The 24809-nt window shown below is 39.4% G+C and overlaps 1 protein-coding gene across 1 annotated transcript in view; it reads left to right on the forward strand.

Moving 5' to 3' along the window:
* LOC122802699 (PI-PLC X domain-containing protein 2-like) overlaps positions 1–24809 on the forward strand; it is a 1085285-nt gene that overhangs the window by 449643 nt on the left and 610833 nt on the right. The gene's annotated exons all lie outside the window — the stretch shown is intronic.

The raw sequence follows: 24809 nt of genomic DNA on the forward strand, positions 1-24809 counted from the left end.
AGAGGGGAGAACAATGATGGAAGATGCCACCTCCATGGTAGAGGAGCTCAGCATCAAGGGTACAGAGATACATTTTTTGGGAAACCCTTCCAGTGCTCCTGCATGAAGGCCCAATTGCTCTTCTCTGGAGGCATTTGAGGGTTGACTATCCCTGTACCTGAGAGCCTGGCTGAACATATAACAAATGGGTGCAGAGGATAATATGTTCCCTTTTCCTGCCCACCATCCTAAAGCAAAAAACTCCCCAATGTTCCATCCAGTCAAAGGGAGCAATCAGCTGTCCAGATGCAAAAGCTGCTAGACAAAAGATTCATCCAAGAATTCCCTCAAGACCAGAGAGGACCCGGTACTTACTCAAGGTTCTTTTTGGTAGCAAAAAAAGACAGGGGACTGGAGACCAATTTTGGATCTGAGCAGATTGAACAGATCAGTTCAGCAGAGTAAGTTCCGGATGGTCATGTTTCATTCCATTCTTCCATTCTTGGAAATGGAAGATTGGATGTCCTCGATAGACCTTCAGGATGTGTACTACCATATAAGAGAGATAATTGCTACCAGTTCAGAGTACTGCCATTTTACCTCACTACAGCCCCCAGAGTGTTCACCAAATGTATGGCAGTAGTAGCAGCTCACTTGAGACAGCAAGGATTCTGGGTGTTTCCATATTTAGACAACTGGCTCATAACTACCCCAACCAGGCATCTACTTCTAGAAACAAAGACTTGGTTCTTGGAATGTGTTCTTTGTTAGGTATTACAGTAAATAATGAAAACACACACTTAAACCCATAAACATAAACACAATTGAGATGGTAACACATCTCCCATCATCAAGAGTGGTGACCATAAGAGATCAAGTCAGAAAGTTGCTACACAATTGAAGGGTATATGCTTGATCCATACTTCAGGTTTTAGGTTCTATGGTAGCAGCTATGATATTAGTTCCACTGCTGAGATTTCAAATGAAAGTCTTATAGTGACTTCTCACAGTGCAGTGATCTGTCCTTCACCAACCCATGCCATCCATGATAAGAATTATGAACACTTGCAAGAAGGATCTTTTATGGTTTATTCAGTCGGGTTCACTTTAAATAATCGAATGTTCAGAACATCAACATTCTGATCATAGTGAAAGTGCCAGGTAAGTGAGATTGTGGAATGTTGGGTGTGTATACAGAGCAGCAAGGTGCCCTGCATGTTGTGTGTGTGTGTGCCATCTGAGTGTTGGCATTGCTGATAGGGATGAGATTTCGTTTGTGATTTGTTTGTTGATTTTTCTGGTTCATTTTGAACCTTCGATGTTCTGGTCTCGATGATCAGAACGTCGATGTTCTGAACATTCGATGACTCAAAGTGAATCCCTTCAATCAGATCAACTTGTACAAGGTCACCCCTGTGTCCCCCCTCTCCCCAAGGCCATATTGTCCATGGTCTCTTCCCAGATAGGGTGTGGTGGGTATTATCTGGAAAAACAAACAAGGCACATGGTCTACACAAGATGCCAAATTGCACATGAATGTCCTAGAGATGATAGCAGTGCTACTAGCATTGCAAGCCTTTTAGAATGCTCTCCCTCTGGGGACAATTGCGTCTCAGTCAGACAGCATGTTGGTAGTCTCATACATCAACAAGCAAGGGAGAGCCAGTTCATACCCCTTATGTCGAGAGGTGCTCAGAGTGTGGGAGTGGGCGATCATCTAAACGGTTTCTGGTAGCAATGCATATTCTGGGAAAGTCAAACATGACAGCAGCCAAGTTGAGCAGATCCATTATTATGCTTCATGGCTGGTCCCTCTATCAGAAAGTGGTTGAAAGCATATTCCATAAGCGGGGCTAGACTTGCTGCGACATTTTTGTGTCCCCTCTGAACAACAAATGCAGCAGCTATTTTACCCTGATCCCCCAAAGAGGGGAGTCCCCGAGGGATTCTCTCACTCACAATTGGCCTCCCAGTCTGTTATATGCTTTTCAAACTCCAGCTGTACTTGGTTGCATACCGCCTACTCAGAGGTGATCTCTACCTGACATACAAGGCCCATGTCCAACCCAGAATTGATGGACATACTCCACCTAAAGAAAACCATATCCCCTCGAGCCACACACTCCAGGGATCTAAACCTCACCACAGCAATAAATAGGATGTGCTGGAGGGATAGATACCTGTCCCCAGAGGCTTCCCATGCTCTAGAACAAGATTCCAGTCTACATTAGGCAGAGCTCCTCACTAACCCTCTTCAAGAGAAACCTTGACGAGTGGATGGGAAACAGAAAGTTTACTCCAGGGATCACTTCAATGGCTCTGCTGGACAGAGGCACAGGGAGCTAATCTAAGTGGATGGTGAAAGCCAATACATTCTGGCTAGGCTTATAAATGCCTTCGGGCAGATAGCCTAGTACCTACCTATGAACCTATTTCCACCAACTCCATTAATCCCCAAATTTCTTCAGGAAGCAAACAGGTTGAAGAGAAAACTAATCCTCATTTCCCTGTATTAGCCTCATCAAATCTGGTTTCCCTTTCTTTGGCCTCACCTATGGAAGAAACCATGGATTCTGGATCCAATTCCAGATCTTCTGTCACACCCAACAGGAATGCCTAATCCAAACATTCAAAGTCTCAAGCTGACATCTTGGTATCTCCAGTTCCGTTGATAGTCACACAATCTATGCTATCTTCACTGGTTCATTATATTTTATTATCCTTCCATAAGCCCTCTACATGAAAGTTGTATAACAGTAAATGGAGATTTGTATATTGGTCTTAACAAAATGATGCAGACCCTTTTTCAGCTCCTATCCACACTATTCTATAGTTTTTAGCACAGCTGTTTAACGAGGGGGGAAGCTTATTCTACAATGAAAGTGCAGCTAGCTACAATTTCTAATTTTCACATTGGATTTGATGATTCCTCCCTTGTTTCACATAAGCTATGCATAGCATTCTTGAGAGAAACTCTCTTACTCAATCCCCCTTAGAAAGATTGTTCACCAGCTTGGGACTTAAACTTGGTATTACAAAAAATTATACAGCCTCTCTTTATACCAGCAGCTAACTGTCAACTTAAATTTCTCTCTTAGAAAGTCATATTCTTGGTAGCCATCATGTCTGCATGAAGAATTTCTGAAAGTCAAGCCTTATCATCCCAACCACCATACCTGGGCTTCCACAAAGACAGGGTAACTTTACATACTAATCCTTCATTCATACCAAGGATAGTTTCAGATAATACTATCAACCAATCCATTAATCTACCAGTTTTCTTCCCAAACTTCACCAGTAAAGGTGAATATTTGTTGCATTTGTTAGATGTTCCTAGACAACTACGTCTTTTCCTTCATAGAACAAAGGACATAAGAAAACAAAATCAATTATTTATCTCCTTCTCAGAAAATAGATTGGGTCTTCCAGTGACCAATGTGACTCTAGCTAAATGGATTATGGACTGCATGTCTTTTATTTACAGAAGACAAGATGTAGAGCTGCAGAGAACTGTCCAAGCTCATTCCACTAGAGCCATGGCCACCTCTTCAGTTTTTCAGTCCAGAGCATGCATGGATGAGATTTGCGCAACAGTAACCTGGGATACCCTGCAAACCTTCATTACTCTTTGCAAGTTGGATTTGATCTCTAGGGGTACAGACTCCTTTGGTTCAGTGGTTTTGAAGAATATCCTTCCATAAGGCCACCCAAGAAAAAGGTAGCTGGGGACTCTGTCCCATATGTGAGGATAAAATGAAAATTGAGAACATCAGATAAAATAGTTATGTACTCACCATAACATTCCAAGTGTGTTGTCCATTTCATTTTTTCCTCAACAACCCATCCACCATCTCCCTGTCCCTTTCTTGTTTTTTAGATGAGCGAGTTGACCTAAATTTGATAGTTGGCTATTGTGAAAGCCAGGAATGGTCTTACCCTTGTCTAAGGTGTTTCTGTATTCTATTATTTTTCTGTTGTTATCAGCAAACAAGATTTGAGGTGACCGGGAGAGAGGCATTATGAGTAGGGTAGGGTGCTTGAGAGCTTTTTGGTTGCCATGACATGCTATTGCAATGGTCGAGTTGGATCCGAGGGATCAGATCCAAAACCATATGTGAGATAAAAATGAAAATGGACAACACAGATAGAACGTTTTGGTGAATACATATCTATTTTTTATATAGATATTTTTTGTCTGATTATAACAGAACAGTTTTATTCTTGGAATTTAATTTTGTTACAACTGATCTGCATAAATTGCATAAGTTGAAAAATGTAGTTGTTTAATGCAATTAGAAAAGTTACTCTGCATTGCTATCACTATAAAAAAATATGTCTGACTTCATCTGTGACAGTTTTTCCTAATGTTGTAAGTTATTTAGAGTAAATATCTTGTGGTTCTGATAAAGGTATATCTCAATGGAAGCTTCAACATGGAACAACATTTATTTCATTCCAGACTTCAGTTATGAAGTATTTTAAACCTTTCATAAAATAACCCATTGTGAATTGCTAATATTATTAAAGGAAAATTGCTTCAATAGGTAGATATTTTATTATATTCATATTGTAGATAAGTTACAGCCTATAAATCAATTAGAAACAGTGATCAGTTCATCATAGTCTGCTTATAAAGGCAACAACCTTGTCACACTGAATGTGCAGTATTTAAAATATTCATTACATTTCTAGCAGGCAAGCATGCTTTAGTGCCAAAAATAATGTTCATGAATCACTATTCAAGGGCTTGAATCTTAATTTTATTACTGAAAATGTATAAGGAGATTTATTACTCATAACTTTTGATAAACTACTTTGGTTATTACATTAAAGACACCACATAGTTGCTATAGAAATGTAACCAAATAATGATCTGTGCTTCTGTATAACGTAATTCTTTATACTGTGAATTACACAGTCGCTTCATTGTAAGTGGAGCTTTTCTTCACATGCCTCCACTGAAAATGGGCATCTGCCCAGTTGGACTCTCCTGGCAAACAAATGTCAATAAATAAATAAATAAATTAGCAGGTTTGATATGGAGTCAACATTTCTTTTGAGACATTGTCAATACAAAATACTTGTATGCTAAAATGAAACATTCAGACTATAATGGATAATGTTTTACATTTTACCCCCCCCCCAATATAATTTCTCACAGAACAAGTCTGATACTTAGATGTATTGGTAAGACATTGGCATTCCAAAGGGTGGTCAGTTTTGCTTCTTCTTACGTTAGTCAAATCACCTGGGTCTTTGAAACTGGATACATGTATGACACAGACTATTTTATCTACGGTTGTTTTTAAGAACATTTTATACATAATTTGATATCTGTCACAGTGAAATACATGTGTTTTGGCATTTTATATAAATATGTCCTGTAATGATTTAGTTATTTCATTAGCCATTCACAGATTAATTATTTGCATGTTATTTGTGTTGGCCATAATCACATGATTGTGATTATTAAGGTGTAATGTTTTACAAACTCTTGAATAACCGTTGTTTCATATGTTTCATAGGAGTTTCAAGGCCATTTAGTGCAAAGACTGTATGCATTGCCAGTACCCACCCTCAGAGTTTAACTCCTTTCTCAAGGTGGGAGAGGCTAGTTATTCCCAGATTAAACACGAGAGTGCTCATTCAGTTGTTGAAGGAACATACTGAATCACACTGTTTAACCTACAGAGAAAATTTATTCCAGACAAGGAAAGGTGATGGATAATGAATCCACCTCTTGAGTTCATTCTGTTTATCTGCTAATGAAGGTTTAAATCTCTAATTTTAGTATTAGTTGAACTGTTTAACTTATTGGAATATAGGAAGGAACCACCTTCTTCCTTGATTTCCAGTATAGCATATGATGAGTTTTCTGTGTGGTTGGTGTATTTGCAGAAAATGGTCTGATTTTTTTTTTTTTTTTTTGGAAATAGCTAATCAACTGACTTTATTGTTATAAATTAGGCTAAAGCTTAGAAGGAATTTGGAAAGCTTACTGTATCTGTTGCTTAAAATCTCAATAATAACTACTATATGGAAAACATAACTGCCCTGTTCTTTACATCCATTCATTCTGATAAGTTCAGTTTTATTACAGAATACAATGCATATTCTATGGAATTACTAGCGTCATAAAAAATATCTTGCTACAGGACATTTATCTGACACAAAATGCTCCAAATATATTTCCTTCTTCTTCTAACCCGCACTTGGAATATGGCCATGTATAGCTACATTGTACAGCCACCTGTCACATTATAAATTAGCCCAAAGTATAAATCCGTGCTGTCAGTGTAGTGCATGTAGACTTTTGATAAGTACTTAGAGCTTAAAAATTATGTGCTGTTTTGCATAAAGATATCTGTTGCCATATGATGAATGTTGTCTATAAATGTATGCATTGTGGACTGACACAGGTTAACCATAGACAGCCTTCAGTATTAGTCTCAAAGCAGGAACAGTCCTTTGCTTCATATTTTGCTACATATGCAAATTCAGAAGATTATTGTTTAAAACAGCTATTTTATTTCATATTACTAATACTGACATGACTAGGATTGGTTCTAAGTCTGTACTCACATATAAATATCTACAGAAAACTATATTTTTTGTAATAGTTGTTTAGGGTTCTTGTACACAGACCTGAAGAAGTCTAGAAGAACAAAAGTAATCTTTGTTAAAAATAGGTTATGGAAATAGAATATGGTTTGCACAGTAGATTTTTTTTGCATGCAAAATGTTTATGCAAAGTCAAGTAAAGCTAAAACAGCTCTATTGCATGACTACCTATTACCAACCCTTCTCTATGGCTCTCAAATTCTCACCAATTTACAAGCCACACTTATTTCTAAATGGAGTCCACTTATAACAAGGTAGCCAAATTTGCTTCTGAACTACCATACTCCTCTTATCACTGCTTAGCACTCAGAAAACTGGACTAGTTAGAATTCCCCCATATCCTCCTCCTCTCTCAGCTTCAGATAATTCATTCTATTCTATACCAGCCCACTTTCTGCCCAAACATCATATGATATTCATATATGAATGTATGCAAATGTTACCATATGGTACATCAAAAAGGGCTTAGCAGGTAGCACACTTGCCTTTGCTGCTCAGGGATCAGAAAGCTGTGGGTTCTGTTCTCACTCTAGATGACTGGATTCATTTTCAAATTGCTGTACTCCTGAATGTACCATCTTTCGGGTAAAGCATTAAACCAAGGCCCCATCTGTTTGAGTTGGTGGTAATTCAGGTGGGTATAAATGATCTCATGGGACTTATCCAAAAGATCAGGAGGAGGTCCCTAATGCCTGGCCAAACTTCCCTTAGTAGTATAAATATCACGGGTCTATATCATATGAGTGAATCGCACAAATTGCGAACGCTCATAATATCGAACGTACTGGACCTCAAACTTCCTATTGTGGGGGGCTGTGCCACCCCCCCCCCACTAAATATATGTTCCAACTCTGAGATCGCACTACATTGAGGAAAGGGCAAATATCCCATTCTTCACTGTACCGCAATCTCAGAAAAAGCACTTTGAGGTCCGGTACGTTCGATATTATGACCGCTCGCAATTTGTGTGATTCACTCATATGATATAGACCCAAATATCACATAGGGTTGCCACTGAAAATAGGTTACTAATCTAGTGACCAAAAAAGGCTAAATACATAAACTAAGCTATTTTACATGATGATACAGATAACAAATACATGGATGTAAATTACTTTGGGTGGGAAAGATACTCAGTTGCAACATGGTAGAAGTGCAGGCTTAGAAAACAGTGGCAAGCAAAACTAAAAAAAAGAGGTTGAGATGAGAGAAGGGTAAAGGACAAGTGTGTTGAATAGCTGGTGAATTCAATGCTTGGGTGGTGTGTTGGCTGTTTTTGAAAAATGTGCCATTGAATTTGCACTAAGTTCCAAATAAAAAAATGCATATGTAAATATTCAACATTCCTGTTTTTCCTTAGTGAATTATTTTGCTAATACTGCAGTTCTCTAGTGATTCTAGCAGATTGAAGGCTTCTGAGTAATGTTACTGAATTTAAGGTACCTAAATAAATAATACTTTGGCATTATTTTTTTACATTAACATATTGTTGAACTCAGTAAGCATGCTAGAGGTTGCCACATTGGCATCTGACATTGAAGGGGTCATACATCAAGTTGTTAGTTTGAGTAAAAAACAAAAATGTACTGGTAGGTTTAGGTAGGACAGCTTTTTGGTGTTGCACTGATGACAGTGCTGATAGTGAGAGCAATATAGATACAACCCTCATCTTATGAGTGCATGCTGGAAAATTAAATGGAAATAAAAGAAGTATATTTTCTACTGCATTACTTTTGTTTGCTTTCCGATTTAATATAAAAGTTTATGCGTAACTGAGGTTTCATAAGCAAAGACAGAATAACAAAGCAGAGAAATTAAGATGCAGTAAATAACAACTGTACCCCCTTGTGGGGGCTGTGTGCCCCTCATACCCTTGCAAATTATATATATATATATATATATATATATATATATATATATATATATATATATATATATATATATATATCAACTCCAAAGTCACACTACAGTGAGGGAATGGGCATATTTCCCAATCCCCAATGTATTGAGATCTCGTACTAAAAAGCTGATACTTTTCAAACAGCAGATTTTTGATCAGCTAAGCCAGCTTTACCACTATTGATGAAAACAGACATCAGTGAAAAGTTATGGTTCCATGTACACTCATACACTCGCACACACATACGCACATACATATATATGGGTCTACTAAAGTTGGTCAAGTCTACCTTACTTAGCAGAAAAAATTTGCGTTGACAGATGTGTGAGATTGTATAATTCTCAGCATAGGGAAATATACCCTTTCCCCAAGATTGTATATATAATTAGCAGGGGATGTGGGGGTGAAAATGGACTTGCCCAATGGAAAAAAATAATGTTTCTGGCTCTCAGTCTTTAACTTTGTTTGAATCTACCAAGATTTTTGCTAGGCACATGCATAGTAGTCTGTCAGTGTCAAAATCGTCATTTTGTGGTCCACTTTGTAAACATCGACCTTTGGGTCATTCATTGATTATCAGTAGGTATTTACAGATAGAGAGAGAGAGAGAGAGAGAGAGAGAGAGACAGGTGACTAGTCACATAATCTTCTACTGAAGTGTACTGATGCCTAGGAGAACTTTACTATTAGACTGATGTGTGTGTGTGTGTGTGTGTGTGTGTGTGTGTGTATATATATATATATATATATATATATATATATATATATATATATATATATATATATAAAATGTATATATAAAACTATAAGCATGAGAAAAGGGGAAAGCACTGTTAGTGCATTCTGACTCGCATCATCCCTCAGTGTAATTGTTGGAAAAGGGCTAGGGTAGCAGTGGAGGGTGCTCACTAGCCATGGGAAGATTAATTGATTTGCCTCTTCTTCCAGCTTGGTCCCTCATACCCTAACAACTCCCTCCTTATCCCCCACAACCCCTCCCCTAGAGAAGTATATGTATAATATGTGTGTATGTCTGTGCATGTGTTTTTTTATACAATGCAATACTGCACAATTCAGCAGTGGGTATTAATGTGCATAAAAGATTAGGGTGTACGTAGGTGTACCATTTAGTACAACAGATATCACTAAAGGGCCCATTTAGAACTCCTAGAAGTTATTGGCTACCAATATGAGGCTTTCAGTCAGTTGTAACATATTTGATTTATGGCAGACACAGCTGGATACATGAAACTGGAACATTTCCTGCGACAAACCAATGATCTGTTGAAAAAAATGAGGAAGAATTCAAACAAAATGGAAAAAAAGACACTCATAAACGAAGCAGAAAAACAAACAGAACAGTAAAAGATGGACAAGATCTGTCACTGAAAATAGAAGGTTAAAAGAACAGGATGAGCAATCAGGCACATAGTTCAGGCAAATGAGCATAGCTGTAGCATAGGGTGGATGGCAATTTATAGGACCCTCACATGTGATTTACTCCATCCAGATAATTAGCTGGCAATAGGACAGGATGGTGACAGGGCTAAAAATTGTTTATTGACAGTTAACACGAATACTGGGATTCCTTTTGAATTCATTGAGTCAGAATGCATTGGAGAAGTTGCAGGTCATGATGAGTGCTACATTTGTATCCTGGCATGAGAAGAGAGGTCATAGGGATACATGAATAGAAGGAGTTCAGGGTGGCCACTTGAGAATTATCTGTGTATTGCAGCTTGTGACTTTCTGGTGGAACCAGTTATATAGCATAAGGAGATGTCTATGGTACCCTCTGTGAAAGGTATAGGAGCAGTATGCTGCAGGTAGTGCAATGGAGGGGATAGCAGGGTCTGATTACTGTCAACAGTATGCAGACTGACAAACCATAAATATGAAAAGGTGAGTTTGTGGATGTTTTTATATATTTGTTTGATCTATTGGACTTGTAAAGGATGTAGAGGATTGCATAGTTTGACCATCTAGGGGGAAAAGACATCAAGGCAGCTCTGTCAGCTTTGGATTGGTGCAGGCCAACACAACAAAGAGCCAGAACATGAGTTAACTTGGTATTGAACTATATGTACCTGATGCTGGACATGCTTGAAAATGCATATGAGGTGGTTGGGCCCATAGTAAAGTACAACTTTATTACTACAGATGCCCAGAGAATTAGTGTTTGGCAAGCAGGCATGGATGGTTTATGAGCAGAGATTCAGAAAGTCATTATCAACAAACAGGACTCACAGACTGGAATTCATTAATCTAGATACCCAGCTGACATTCATGATCAGTAAGGGATTTCACTTGCATGGAATAAGAAGCAATAAGATCAAGCCCAGACCAAGACATGCCAGGAATGCAATACTTTTAGATGTAATTCGAACAGTTATAAATGCACACAGTTTTTGCTTTGTTAGGACATCCAGTTTTCAAATCCTCCAGGAGACGAGTGACAGTAGAGTTTCAACAGCAACAAGTTACAGGAAAGGAAAGGCTCAGGAGCATGGAACTAGACAGTATGAAGGTCAGAGGATGGGAAAACACTCTGGACAACAGAGAAGGGATTTAAGAAGACCAAATGGATAGAGATTAACAGGTTCTTACCCTACTTAAACAGGAGATTTTTGAAACCATACCTGGCAAAGTGTTTTGACAAAGAGGCAGGAACAGCTTTTTGTGACTGGGTTTAGGTGAAGGTCACACCCTTGCTAAGCAATCTCTTACAGGAATATTCCATCAAAACCTGAAGTCAGTTATAGGCATGGAAGCCATTGTCAAATCTTTGTTGTACAAAGAGCAAGATGAGGAAGAGACTAACTTCTAATCATTTAAAATATCCCATTTAGACCTGATGCTAAAAATGCCTGAGAGAATTTGGACTAATTCTTCATGCCTTACCAAAGAGGTAGGTCTTTCAATTACAGCTTTGACAGGCAGGCCACCATACTATAATTTTCTTCCCTAGACAATGGGATTAAACTCATCAGATCCAAAACACATGGCTAGAGAAGCTGGATATAGGGATAGTCCTTTGTCTACAGCCACTTCAAAAACAGAAATGGTGTTTGCTAGGCATGTCGTTAGTGCGATACTGAGGTTAGATAGTGAGGAATGATCTTGTTGTGACTGGGTTCCAAGTTGGACAAGAAGCAAGGACTTGAGTGGAAGTTGCATCACTTCTGTCCAAACATCAGCATTCTTTCAACAACCAGAAAGGACAGTTAATTCATTCATGGAAACCAGGAGAGCAAAGGTTTGAATGTCACTTCTAAAGTGACATCTTCAGGACTATTAACTTAAGTTAGCTTATGAGGAAAGATGTGTTTTAAGTAAATGTCTTACCTATGCCCCTGCCTGTAGAGATAGTTTGGTTTCATTACGAGATTATGCACAGAAGCTTTAATTTGGCTATCCTATGAAAAGTACAAGGTACCTCAGATTTTAATCATGAGTTTAACAAGTTCAGATTTCCTAGTCTGAATAATTTGCCAGTAGTTCCTGAATTAGTGGCAATTTTAAATGCTGATGAGGGGAAAATAAAAATGGAATGTTGTTTTCAAAACAGCCCTCAAACAAGTCTTTTAAATTAACTGATGCAGTAAGACAAGCTTTAAATTTGCTGGCTTCCAAAATATGATTAAGGTCATGCTAGCTGATAAAGGCAGTGCATCTTCTAACTAGAATGATTGTGAGAATATTCAGATTTCAGATGTGAAGAAGATGTTTATGTTAATTGAGCTTTTATTGAAGCATGGGACATTTAGGCCTTATTCATGAGAGTTTGGCAAATTATTTTAAGGTTAAAAATGCACAATCTTCTTTTGTTTTTGTATTGCCAAAGATTCATAATGATTTATTAAATCATGCTGTAAGACTTATTGTTTCCAGCAAAGAAGAAAAAAGCTGAAGACTTCATGGATTTGTAAAGAGAAATGGATAAATAGGATAGCAAACCGTAGTTCTTATTTTATTAAAGATTCATTTAACTTGATTAGAAACATCTCACTGGATGATATAGACATTTCAGTCATAACTGATCAACAGGCCTTGTACTCTGTTATCCCAAAGGACATGAGTTTAGAAATGGCAGTCAAATTGTCACATAAAGTGATGGATTTTGCACTGTCCAAAACTGATTCATTACTGAGACTCAGGATGTTATATTATCTAAAGAAAATGTAGTCTTTGAATGAAAAATTTGCAGACAGAAAAAAATGTATAGCAATGGCGGCAGATAAGCCCCAGCAATGACAACTTATTTATGACAAATTGGTAACAAAATAACATTTGCTATTCATATTTTACATGTTTTATAGGTTATATCATTAACGAAGAGCTCATCAGCAAGACCTATTTTATCTTAATAATGTTGATAATTATTCAACATTTTCAATGAATTCTTTGGAAATTCTGTTGATTATGGATGACAGAGGATTAACAACTGCAATGTTTAATAAATCTGTAAGAAGTAATAAGTATTTGGCATTTTTGAAGCACCCATCCATTGGGGATAAAAATGAGCATTGTAAAGGGGCAAGATATTAGGATAAACAGACTAGCACATGCTATTGGAAGCTTTTAGGAGGGAGCTTCTGGAGTAAGGAAGACGTTTACCAGCCAAGGTTATCTGCAGGATCTTATATGTCATGAGATTGCATCTGCATTACAGAAAAAGGGATGGAAAATACAAGTCTCATATTTTAACAGAGTGTTTAACAAATAATAACTTAATAAATATCGTAATTTCTAATGAGAAGATTTTAACTATGTAGTCGGTTAACTCGGGGGATGATGGTCACATTAATTGGATACTTGTGAATAGGTGGCATATTTTATAAGCTTGTCCTGTCATAGTAGATGTAGAAGAAGTCCACACCAATTTTGTTTACGAGAGTGAAAGAACTAATAAAGACATGCCTAATCAGAAGGTTAAGTCTCCTATTAAAATTGAGGCATTAGAGTGTGTGGTAATGTCTCTACTGTAAGTGTTTGATGACAAGATTTGATAAAATGTAATTGAAAGGATATTATTGCTTTACTTGTGTTTTTTTTATTTGCAAAAGTAAAGGTGTGATTTATGTGAAGGTCTCAGTCAGTTGTCAACGTTTCTGCATTGTCCAGACTTCTAGACCTGTATGGAATCATAACAATGAACACTTTCATATTGTTAGAGTAAGGATGAATCTGATGCTCTTCTTGAGCATACAGTGCATTGTAACGATAACACATTTAAACCTGTTATTTAGGAAAACAGTGGATTACATTTGTAGTAAGAAAACAGTGGAGGATTTGTTAGAATGGAAAGATACATTTAGTAAGTCAGATTGAATACACTTTGCTTGCCTGGTCCCAGTGGCAGGGGTTTGAAACAATTTGATCACATGATTTTGGAATTGAAAGACTTTGGGTATTTAAATGAAGGTTCATTCATTTATTGTTACAGCTTGAAGAATTCCTGCCTGGATGAATTAATTTACTGTCTGTTTAAAACCATTAGTTTGAACATTTTATTTTTTGTTTTAAGTGTGAAATCTACTGCCAGTTTTTTTTTGGGTTGGATTGTCTGTGAGTTAGATAAGAAATAGTACTTCAACAAGGCCATGCTAATGCACTGTGCAGTTGTCTGTGCCACATTTGAGAAATTCACAACAGTCTTACACTGGATTTGGAAAAGTGTAAATGAAGAAGAAGCATAGCCCATTATTTGCATGATGGTAAGGGGAGGGCATGGAAAATATTAAAAAACTATTGATTCGCTACAACATTTTTGCAAGCTGGTGGAGGTTTCATTATTCTTGGATAAACTGGGCAGACCAGATAAAATATTACTTGTCAGGCATTGGAGATATGCCTCAGGTACATACAGTTTTCAGTCTCACAAAGGGTCTCTCCGTTGGAATGGGTATGCATCAGGGTTCAGCTGAGACCCCACAGTTTGTCATACTGTTTCTGAACTGTATCAGCAAACAGGTCAGAGAAGACAAATCAGCAAAGTTGCTGTATGCAGATGATATGGCACTACAGGTAGACACTGAGCAAAAACACACAGGTCATATACTAGGCAGATCACCAGCAATGCCCTTATAAGCCTATCTTTGCAACCCAAATATGATCCACAAATCTGATTTATGTAGGGGATGATTTACTGACTGCCTCTGTCCATCAGAAGCATAAGCAACAGACCAGGGGTGAATTTCTAATTACCCGTTCATTGATCCAAAGTGTGTTTATATAGGGATAAGGAGGAACTCTGCTTCACATTGATGGGTAGCCTGTTCCAGAGAATGGGAGTTCTCTAAGTAACATATCTATCTTAATAACATGTTCAGTTTATGTTGAAAGCAACATTTAAGTCTTTTAATCTAGTAGTTATGATGTTGTTGCTTTGCAGATGTGCAGAAGAGTCATCAAAACATGGTCAAGAAATGTCAAGTATGTTGGGAAAAGATCATCTCTTAGAAGTCTATATGATACCAAGTAAAGAGACATGGTTTTGAGATAATCAGCATAGGACACTGTTTACTTTTTGTATTCTTTTTAAAATGAGCCTTTTTTGGATTTTCCAGTTGCTGCATGTGTCTGGTCAGTTACATACCGAAAGGGACATTATACTATATGATGGATTTCATAAGGACTGAGTACAGTTGTATGATGACCTCTGTGGACCTAGACATCATGCCCTTGTGTATAAGTTGAGCAACACAGAAGGATTTTCTAATTAGTTTGTACACATGTCGGTTGAAGGCTAGGTCACTATCTATGAGTTCTCTGATTCCTGACTAGTGAATCAACTTTTAAGGCTGTTCTATTGATGATGCCGTTACACAGGGTGGTAAAATTCCTAAAAGGTACTATAATGCATTCTTGGTATTGAGTTTTAAGCCATAGCACTGGCACCAAGCATTTCTCTGTGACAGACTTTCCTGAAGAGTGTTGTCATCTTGGAGTGATTCATTGACTGCTCCAGTTTACAATCATATGCAAACTTGGTTATCCAGAGGCCCCTGACATTGGCATCTGAGAAGTACATACTAAAGAGGAGTGGGCCTAGCACTGAGAACGGGGGGATTCAACTGGTGACCAAACTCTTTGTTGAGGTGACCTTAATGCTTCTAACCTCCTGGGGCATATTAGCAAGCCAGCTAAATCTCCAGAGTGTTGTAAAGGGGCTTATTCCATAAGTTTGTTGACAATGCCTGAAGGGGGTATTGTGTCAAATCCTTTAGCCAAATCTAGTTAGGCAGTATGCACTGTTTTCCCTTTGTCCATTGCCTTATTGACCTTTTAAAGTAAGTCCACCAGATTCAATAAGTATGACCTTCCTTTGACAAAGCCAGACTGAGTGGATCCAGTGTCTGGAAGTCACCTATGTACTTGTTGATAATTTTTGTGAACATTTTTTCTATGGCTTTGCAAATATGACTTGTCAGACTAACTGTAATTTCCAGAATCTGTTGAAGGTCCTCCTTTATAAAGGGGGATGACCATTGTAGGCCTCCATTCATGTTATCAAGGACCACTGAGACAATGTTCTTGGCTTTAGTGAGTGCAGTCAGTACCTAATCCCTAGTTATATTTGGAGGGGTTATATTTGAGTATATTTTTGGGGGAATGGTTGAGGATGGGGGGGTGGTAAAGTTGGAACAGAATTTGTCCATTAACAGGTTCTCTATTTTGCTAGGCTTGGTGAATGTGGCACCATTAACCACCAGTTCATCACATTGTTGTATGCTACCCTTGAGGTTTCTGACATAATTGTAGAAGGCCTTTGTGGTTATATTTCACCTGGGAGTCTATTTTAACCTCAAAGTTGGTTTTGCTTGATCTTATTATCCCTCTTATTTGCCTATTTAGTTTAATGAGAGTGCTTTTATCTTTATGTGGATTACCATTCCTGATTTTTGCCATAATTTTTTTTCCTTTTGTTGTATATCCTGTTTAATTTGTGATGTCATCAGAGCAGTTTGGTTCTTGGCTTAGTCCTGGGCTTACTTCTGGTAGGTATAGCAGGCTGTGTGTAGCTATAGACATACTTGTACATAGTTTATAACAGCAATTCAGCATAGGTTCATAGGTTCATATGTGTTTACTAGGCTAATGACCACAAGGGCCTTTTTAAGCCTAGCCATGCATCCCAATCTCTGACAAGTTCTCATTCCCTTGATAAGTGTAAGCATGGGCCTGGGAGATGAACCATTTACAGATTACCTGTGTCCATTAGAGAAGTAGCTGCCACAACAGGGATGGATTTCTGGTTTCCCATCCAATTGTTCAAGTTGCAATTGAATTGGGTTAAGAAGGAACTCTGCTTCTCATGGATGGAGAGCCTGTTCCATAGACGGGGTAGTCTCTGGGATACATACCTATCTGTCCAGCAGGTCCTATTTATATCATAAGCTGTTGTGTTCTCAGGGTTTAGAGGGGCACCGAATTTTGACAAATCATCACTTTATAAAAGGTAATTTGCCTTGCAATAGTTTCTGTTACTGGTTTTATTGGGATTACAGATTTGATTTTGATTTCAAAGGAGACAGCTTTATGGTCGGAACTTACCAATTAGGACAAGATCTTGGGAGGGTGCAGTGTTCTCCCTTCTTTATCAGCACAAGGTCCAGTATGTTGGTGTCTTTAGTGGATGCATTCATTATTTGGACCAGGGTGTTTACATTTATGAAGTCCAGGAATCTCTGTGTCTGTAAATTTGAGGTCATGTAGTATTCCCATTCTATAGACAGATAATTAAAGTCTCCCCTGAGTAAGATTTTAAGTTGGATGGTACATGTCAACAGTAAGTCCAAGTATGAATTGTGAGATTCTTGGAACATGGAGGGTGACCTCTACTTGGCTAGTATATGGTACAGGATTTTTTTCTATGGTGATCTCTATGTGGAGGAGCTCTAGCACATCATCCTGTTAAACCACCCCAGAGTTATGGTTGTTATTGATGTATGTTGAGACACCTACACCTTTAGTCCTGGCAGCCACTGGTCTAAAAGTAAGGAAGGCACTGAAACATTGCACTATTACTCTCTGCTACTTTAAACCACGTCTTGGTATCTGCATAGATGTTTATATTCTTGAGTATGAGAAGGGTTTGGATGGAGTGTTAGCATTGAGCAGTAACAACGTCGGCAAACGTCATGGAACTGGAATGCAAAACTGAAGTCACATGGAATGAAACTGAGTACAAATTAGGCAGTTGTAATGGCAATAAATAGGGGAAACCAGAATAAGATGACAACTGAAATAGTGAAACATGTTAACGGTATCTGGGAGGGGTGTTTGAGTAGAAGGAAATCCTGAATTCGGAGGGGAAAGCTAGAAACAGTGGGACTGCAGCCAATTGGCAGAGTGTCAGAGGTAGTATATGACAGTAGTATGCCAAAGAAGCTGAAAAGTAAGGTGTACAAAAGAATGGCATGACTAGTACTACTGTATGGTACAGAAACCTGGGCAATAAAGGCTGAGCAGTTCAGAAAGCAAAAGGGGATGGAAATTATTTGAGACCAGTGGTAATATACACACTGTTGGACTGACAAAGAAATGCAGGCATCAGACCAGAAGCCAAAGTAGCTCCAATTACAGATAAGGTGAATGAGAACAGATTACAGTGGTTTGGGGACATGTACAGAAAAGCAGAAGACAATTTGGCGAAGATAATTTGGGACACATCCAGCAATTAAATGAATGAACTGTGAGAGAAAATACATGAGACAATCAGGCACAACTATCAAAGAAAGTAGGAGAGTGGCACTAAATCAAGAAAGATGATGACAGTTGACATGACACCCCAAATCCTAGAAGAAAAGGATAAAGGGGTTGATGATGAGAAGTAGATACTCAATCCCAGATTTTCAGATTGCCAGAAAGCAAGCTGCAAGTAATGAATGACAAAATAAATTGAATGTTGGTGGCTGGCCAGATAAAAGTAGAAAATTGGGGGATGTTATGTCATTGTTGGGTCTGTCAAATTTCATGTGTAAGGCAGTAGGCCCAAGCAAAGCTTTCACCAGATCTCTTGCAGTACTCTGCAAATTTAAGAAGGAAAAAGCATTACAGGGCTCATATCCCCTCGTAGGTGAAGACATATCTGAACATTTGCCAAAGGTTCTTCAAAGACATGAGTGACACTTTATTTTGGCAGGATGATTTGGTAGGTAAAATTACTTTTACAGTAACTCTATACTGATGTAGCAGGTATGAATTGTATGATGATGGCTTCTTTAAATGAAAATGGTTCACAACTCCACGGCTCAAGGAAAAGGATCAATGAATGTGTCACTTTCTTAACTTAGTGCCCACCTGGGTAGCAATCATGATGTGGGGGAATGAATGGCAAAACAAAAATGAATAATCAAGCAGTAGTACAAAAGGAATTCCAAGTTAAGCAGAATATAGTTGTGCTGTGAATAACAGCATTACATTGTTGAAAATTTAATATAACATTTTCTGCTAGATATTTTTTGTATATGTCTGATTGCAGTTTCAGATACATTTTCTCATCTACATGTTCACAAATTCTGAAGTTAGCAATCCCTGACCACAACCCAGCTGGTCCAATTTTGAAAAGTGGACTAGGCACTGGAGAAATTGGCCAAGGAGAGAGACCAATGATGAGGTGGAGCCTCCATGCCTCTGTCTGGTTTTTAGTTTTAGTGAAGCCTATCATACTTGTAGCTTTCTTGCTTTGGATGCCATGCACCAGCAATTTTACTGTTTACTTGAGAGTGAATACCATTGCCTGTGATGTATATGACATATTCATCTGCATTTTATGTTGAATTTGAATAATGCTTATGTGCAGAACTGTAGGTAGTACATATGTAGAGAAAGAGATACTCTTTGGCCAACTGAGACCTACATGAGTGGAGTTAAGTAGATTTTTACCTGGACTTTTATCAGATAATACATGATTTAAAGTAATTTGCTTGTGTTGCATTGAGCAATATCTAGATGAAAGTTGACTGTTTTTTCAGTAGGTCTTATACAAGTGGTATTTTCAGTTAAGGCTTGTTAAAAAACCTGCATAGCCAGTGATAAGTGGGGGTAGTTTACCTCATTGTTATTCGGTTTCTGTCTTATACAAGTGGTACTGTGAATTGTTTTCTGTTTAAACTGTGAGCTTTGGCTAACTGAGACCTACATGAGTGGAGTTAAGTAGATTTTTACCTGCACTTTTATCAAATAATACACGATTTAAAGTAATTTGTTTGTGTTGCATTGAGCAGTATCTAGCTGGAAGTTGACTGTTTTTTTCAGTAGGTCCCCACCCACCCTCCATGGTTTTGTCTTGGTGTTAATCTTGGTGGCTTTAAAACTGCCCGCCCCTCTTATAAATTTGCCCTTGGATACTCCTCCCGGGCCCATCTCATTTGCTCACTCAAAAAAAAAATTATCTGCTTTTACTGTATTTGTGTTTCTTCCTACTTTATTTTGCTTTTGCGTCATCTTAAAAGTACTCAGTTGTATTTATTACTGCTTGGTGTAACTCATTCTAAGCCTTTTAGTTTAAGCACTTGGGCTTCAGACCAGTTGTTTTACATTAGGAAGGTTTGTGGCAAACCTTGTTTGCTGTAGCATAGACTAGATCCAGGCCTGCTGAATCTAGCTTTGTTTGTATAACTTGAGCACTAATCCAGGCATTCTTTAAAGTATTCAATTGTATTTTTTACTGCTTGGTAGTAACTTGATTAAAGTGTAGCTATCATTCTAAGTCTTTTGGATTAAGCACTTGGGCTTCAGACCAGTTGTTTTACATTAGGAAGGTTTGTGGCCTGCACTGTGGTGGCAGAACAGGTAGCTTACATCCTTCTAAGTTGGGAACTGCTGATTGAGGGATCAGTGTCTGTTATTCTAAAAGTGTATTAGTTCTGGTTTAAGCACTTGGGCTTCAGGCCAGTTATTTTACAATAAGAAGGTTCGTGGTCTGCACTCTTGTGGGAGGAGAGGCTGGACTCTGCCCTTCTGAGCTGGGAATTTCTGGTTAAAGGCTTATAGTGCCTGCATATTTGAACTTTTTCTTACTGAAATTGGTACACCTTGTTTGCTGTAGCATAGACTAGATCCAGGCCTGCTGAATCTAGCTTTGTTTGTATGCTTGTTGTTTGTTTGCTTGTTATTTCTCTGAAACGCTAATTCCACCTAAAACGCGGCATTTCAGCACTTCTGTGGATCCCTAGTGATATCTGCATTGCTTGCTGTACTTATTTCCTTGTTTAACTTGAATGAAAGTTACTGTTTGTCGTTTTTGCATTTAAGTTACCTGTAGCACATTGCATTTAAGTTACCTGGCACTTGCTCACTAAAGCAATTATATAGGTCAGCGCTAAAAAATTAAAAGCACTACACCCTCACAAACTCCCCTTGAGTATCTTGTTCCCCATTGGCCCTTTTTTTTCAATTATAAGGAATTCCCAATACTATTCTAGCATGTCCAAAGGTCAGTTGTCAATCTCCTCTCCGGTCCAGCTGGTGAATCTGGGAATCTTGAGGCAATTTTACAACTGCCTCATGTACACAGACAACCCTCTCCTCCTCCCAACAAATTCCAACACATGTGAGAGATGCAACCATATAGTCAAACTGGAGGCTAAGATCTCTCAACTCAGTACTGGCATAACCAGTCAGGAGGAAAAGGAAACCACACTCACTACAATTCCAGTCTCACATAGACCTACCATGACAGCAAACCAAACACATAAACACGCAAAAACATACTCGGAGGCTCTAAATAAAAATCTGCCTAAGCAGCAGAGGCCTCCAAAGCAGACACCCAAGAAACCGCTACCCTAAAACAAAACATGTGCAACACATAGCTCACAAAGCCAGTGTGCCGAACAGTCACAGCCCTTAAGGCTAAACAACACACCTGATACACTTGTAGTAGGTGACTCTATCATCAGGCACACTGATGTCCCACTCACCAGACTGAACAAGGAGAAGGTCACGGTGAGCTGCCAGTCGGGCACTAGGATCCGCCACATAACACAAGCACTCAGGTCACTCCAAGGCAAGTACAAATATGACTCAGTCATTGTCCATGCTGGTGTGAATGACCTGAGACGTACCTCCCTGGACTATATGAAAAGAGACATAGAGGAGCTCTCTGAGCATGTAGCCCAGGCCGGTATGACCCTGACCTTGAGTAGCATCTTACCTTCACCAAGAATGATGCCACAATATGAAGACAAGATGATCAATTTCAACAATTGGCTTAAGTATTGGTGTCATTCAAAGGGGATCCAATGCCTGTCAGCCTGGGATGACATGCTCAACAAGCCATGATACTTCTCTAGGGACGGCTTGCACCTATCACCCCTGGACTTTTGGATATTGGCAAAGGCTCTTGCTACCCCCATAGTACCTTTTTTAGGCAAGGCTCAAAAGACAAACCCACCTCCATAGGTATCACAAAGGATAAGAAACTAAGAGTAATGCTGCTCAATGCCAGAAGTCTAAACCTCAAGATGCATGCCCTCGAAACTCTCCTTAGCATGGAGAACATCGATATCTGTGCAGTAACAGAAACCTGGTTCAAGGCTCCCAAGAGCACCCCAGCACTACCAGGTTATACCTCATACCATGCTTTTCGGCCCCAAAACATGGACCGAACCACAAAAGGAGGGGAGTGTAAGTATTCATCAAAGATACCCACACCTCCAGGTTGGTGGCACAGCACGAAGCATCAGAGACTATCCATGTGCAACTAACAGTGGGTAAAACTGCCTTCCAGTTTATAGCCTGCTACAGACCACCCTCCCAAACCCAGGTACCCCACTCGGCCCTCCTGAGAACACTGGAAAATATGAAGGTCTCTCCAAACACCATTATATTGGGTGACTTCAACTACCCAAACATAGACTGGGAGCATTACTCTAGCTCCAACACCCTAACTCAAAGGTTCCTAGAATTTATAAACTCAAATGCTATGGAACAACTTGTTACCACTCCCACAAGAGGGGAAAACATACTGGACCTGATCATCACCAACATGGGGACTCTATGCTCCAGACCAGAAGTGTATCCCTCACTGGTAAGATCAGACCATAAACTAATCTCACTGGATATTCACATCCCGACCCCACCCCCTGCCCAGAAAACCATGTGAAAAACTTCTCTAAAGCAAATTTCACACTCCTCAAAACCGAGGTGGAATCCTTCAAAGCCCCCGGGCCTGTGGAAAATATGGCCCAGTCCGCAGAATCCTTTATAAACACATTCTATGAACACCTACAGGAATGCATGGATCATGCAATCCCAAATAAAACCAAGATCCAATGCTCCAAAGGCAGACGTCCTGTCTGGTGGACCCCAGCCATAAACAAACTATACAATAGAAGGAGGAAGCTACTACATGATAGAGCAAAATCCCAAAAAGGGAAGGCATCTCTGATCAATATTAGCAAAAAACTACGGGCACTCATAAAATCGTCTAAGGCCAGCTTTGAGAGAAATATTGCACAGGACACTAAGGATAATCACAAGGCTTTCTTTAGTTATGTTAGGAACCTAGGTGGGAATTCCCAGATATGCTCAGAATTAGTCCAAAAATGACAAAAAATACACCGAACCCACAGACAATGCCAACATCCTAGCTGACAGGTTCAGCGCAATCACCCCCCCCCACCAAAAGGGCAAATATCTATCCCAACAGAGTGCTGCCCCCCTGACATCTCAGATGCTCAGGTAAGAGCCGCCCTCTCCAAAGCAAAAAACACAGCATCAATGGGACCAGACGGTGTCCCGGGCTGCGTCCTACATGAACTCCAAGAAGAACTAAACCCAAACATAAAACTACTGTTCAATCTCAGCCTTACTACAGGATATGTACCCAAAGAGTGGCGTACAGCAACGGTGGTCCCTCTCCACAAAGGTGGTGCCTCAACGGATCCTGGAAACTATCGCCCCATAAGCCTGACTAGCTTGGTCTGCAAAGCTATGGAAAGGAACATCATGGACCTTATAAATAAAGATATTGGGGACCTACAGACACTGGATCCTACCCAATTCAGCTTTGTTAAGGGCAGATCTTGCCTCTTAAACCTGGTCAATTTCTTTGAAACAGTCCCCAAGGCCATTGACGAGGGGAAGGTGGTCCACACAGCCTACCTGGACCTCGCAAAAGCCTTCGATACAATACCCCACTCGGGCATTATAGATAAGCTCACCATCTTAAATATAAACCCCTAAGTCACTAGATGGGTTGCAAACTGGCTCAAGGACAGAACCCACATGGTTAGAATTGCTGGAGCCATGTCAGACTCCAAACCAGTTACAATTGGCGTCCCATAAGGCTCAGTTCTGGGACCTCTGTTGTTCGGTATATATTTCTCCGAGGTACAGGCCAACACGGAAGGACTGTGGCTGACCAAGTTCGCAGATGACTGCAAACTGGGCGCCATAATCGACTCTCCAGCCAACACAAGCATCCTCCAAAAGGGCCTCATAGAAACAGACAACTGGTGCCAGAGCCATGGCCTCAAGCTAAACACCAAAAAGTGTATAGTCATCCCCTTTGGCAAAAACAAAGTGCCCACAAATTACCACATAAGTGGTAATCCATTAAATACAAAAGAAGTAATTAGGGATCTGGGGACCCAAGTTGATAGCAATCTCTCATTTGACAACCACATGGCCAAAGTGGCTAGAAAAACATTTTATATAGCCCACCTAATCATGAAGGGATTCACATCTAGATCAGGGGAGGTCATCATGCCTCTTTACTCATCCCTCATCAGGCCCATAATTAAGTACAATGCCCCTTTTGGGATGTACCTTACCAGACACCTGCAGCAACTGGAAAGACCCCAAAAGTACCTCACCAAGAGGATCAAAGGGCTCAAACAGATGCCATATGCTGCCCGGTTAAAGAAACTCCAGCTCTACTCAGTGGCATACTGCCTGCTGAGAGGCGATCTGTGCCTGACGTATAAAGCCATGTCCAACCCGGAATTAATGGACATGCTGCACCTCAGAAAATCCAAATCACATCGAGCTACGCGCTCGAGAGACTTGAACCTCAGCACTGAAATAAATAGGATATGCTGGAGGGACAGATTCATAACCCAGAGGCTCCCTTCACTCTGGAATAAAATCCCAGTCCAGGTTAGGCAGTGTCCCCCATTGACTCTCTTCAAGAGGAATCTTGATGAGTGGATGGGGGATCGTAGGTTTACCCTGGGTATCACTTCAGTGTCACTGTTAGACAGAGGCACAGTATACTAACCTCAAAAAAGGGCACAGCAAAATTAATTTAAAATGGGTGGCGAAAGCCAAACACACTCTGGCTAGGCTTATAAATGCCCTA

The sequence above is a fragment of the Protopterus annectens genome, chromosome 5.part0 (assembly GCF_019279795.1).
Source record: "Protopterus annectens isolate FY-2018-M chromosome 5.part0, PAN1.0, whole genome shotgun sequence".
Classification (NCBI taxonomy): domain Eukaryota; kingdom Metazoa; phylum Chordata; order Ceratodontiformes; family Protopteridae; genus Protopterus; species Protopterus annectens.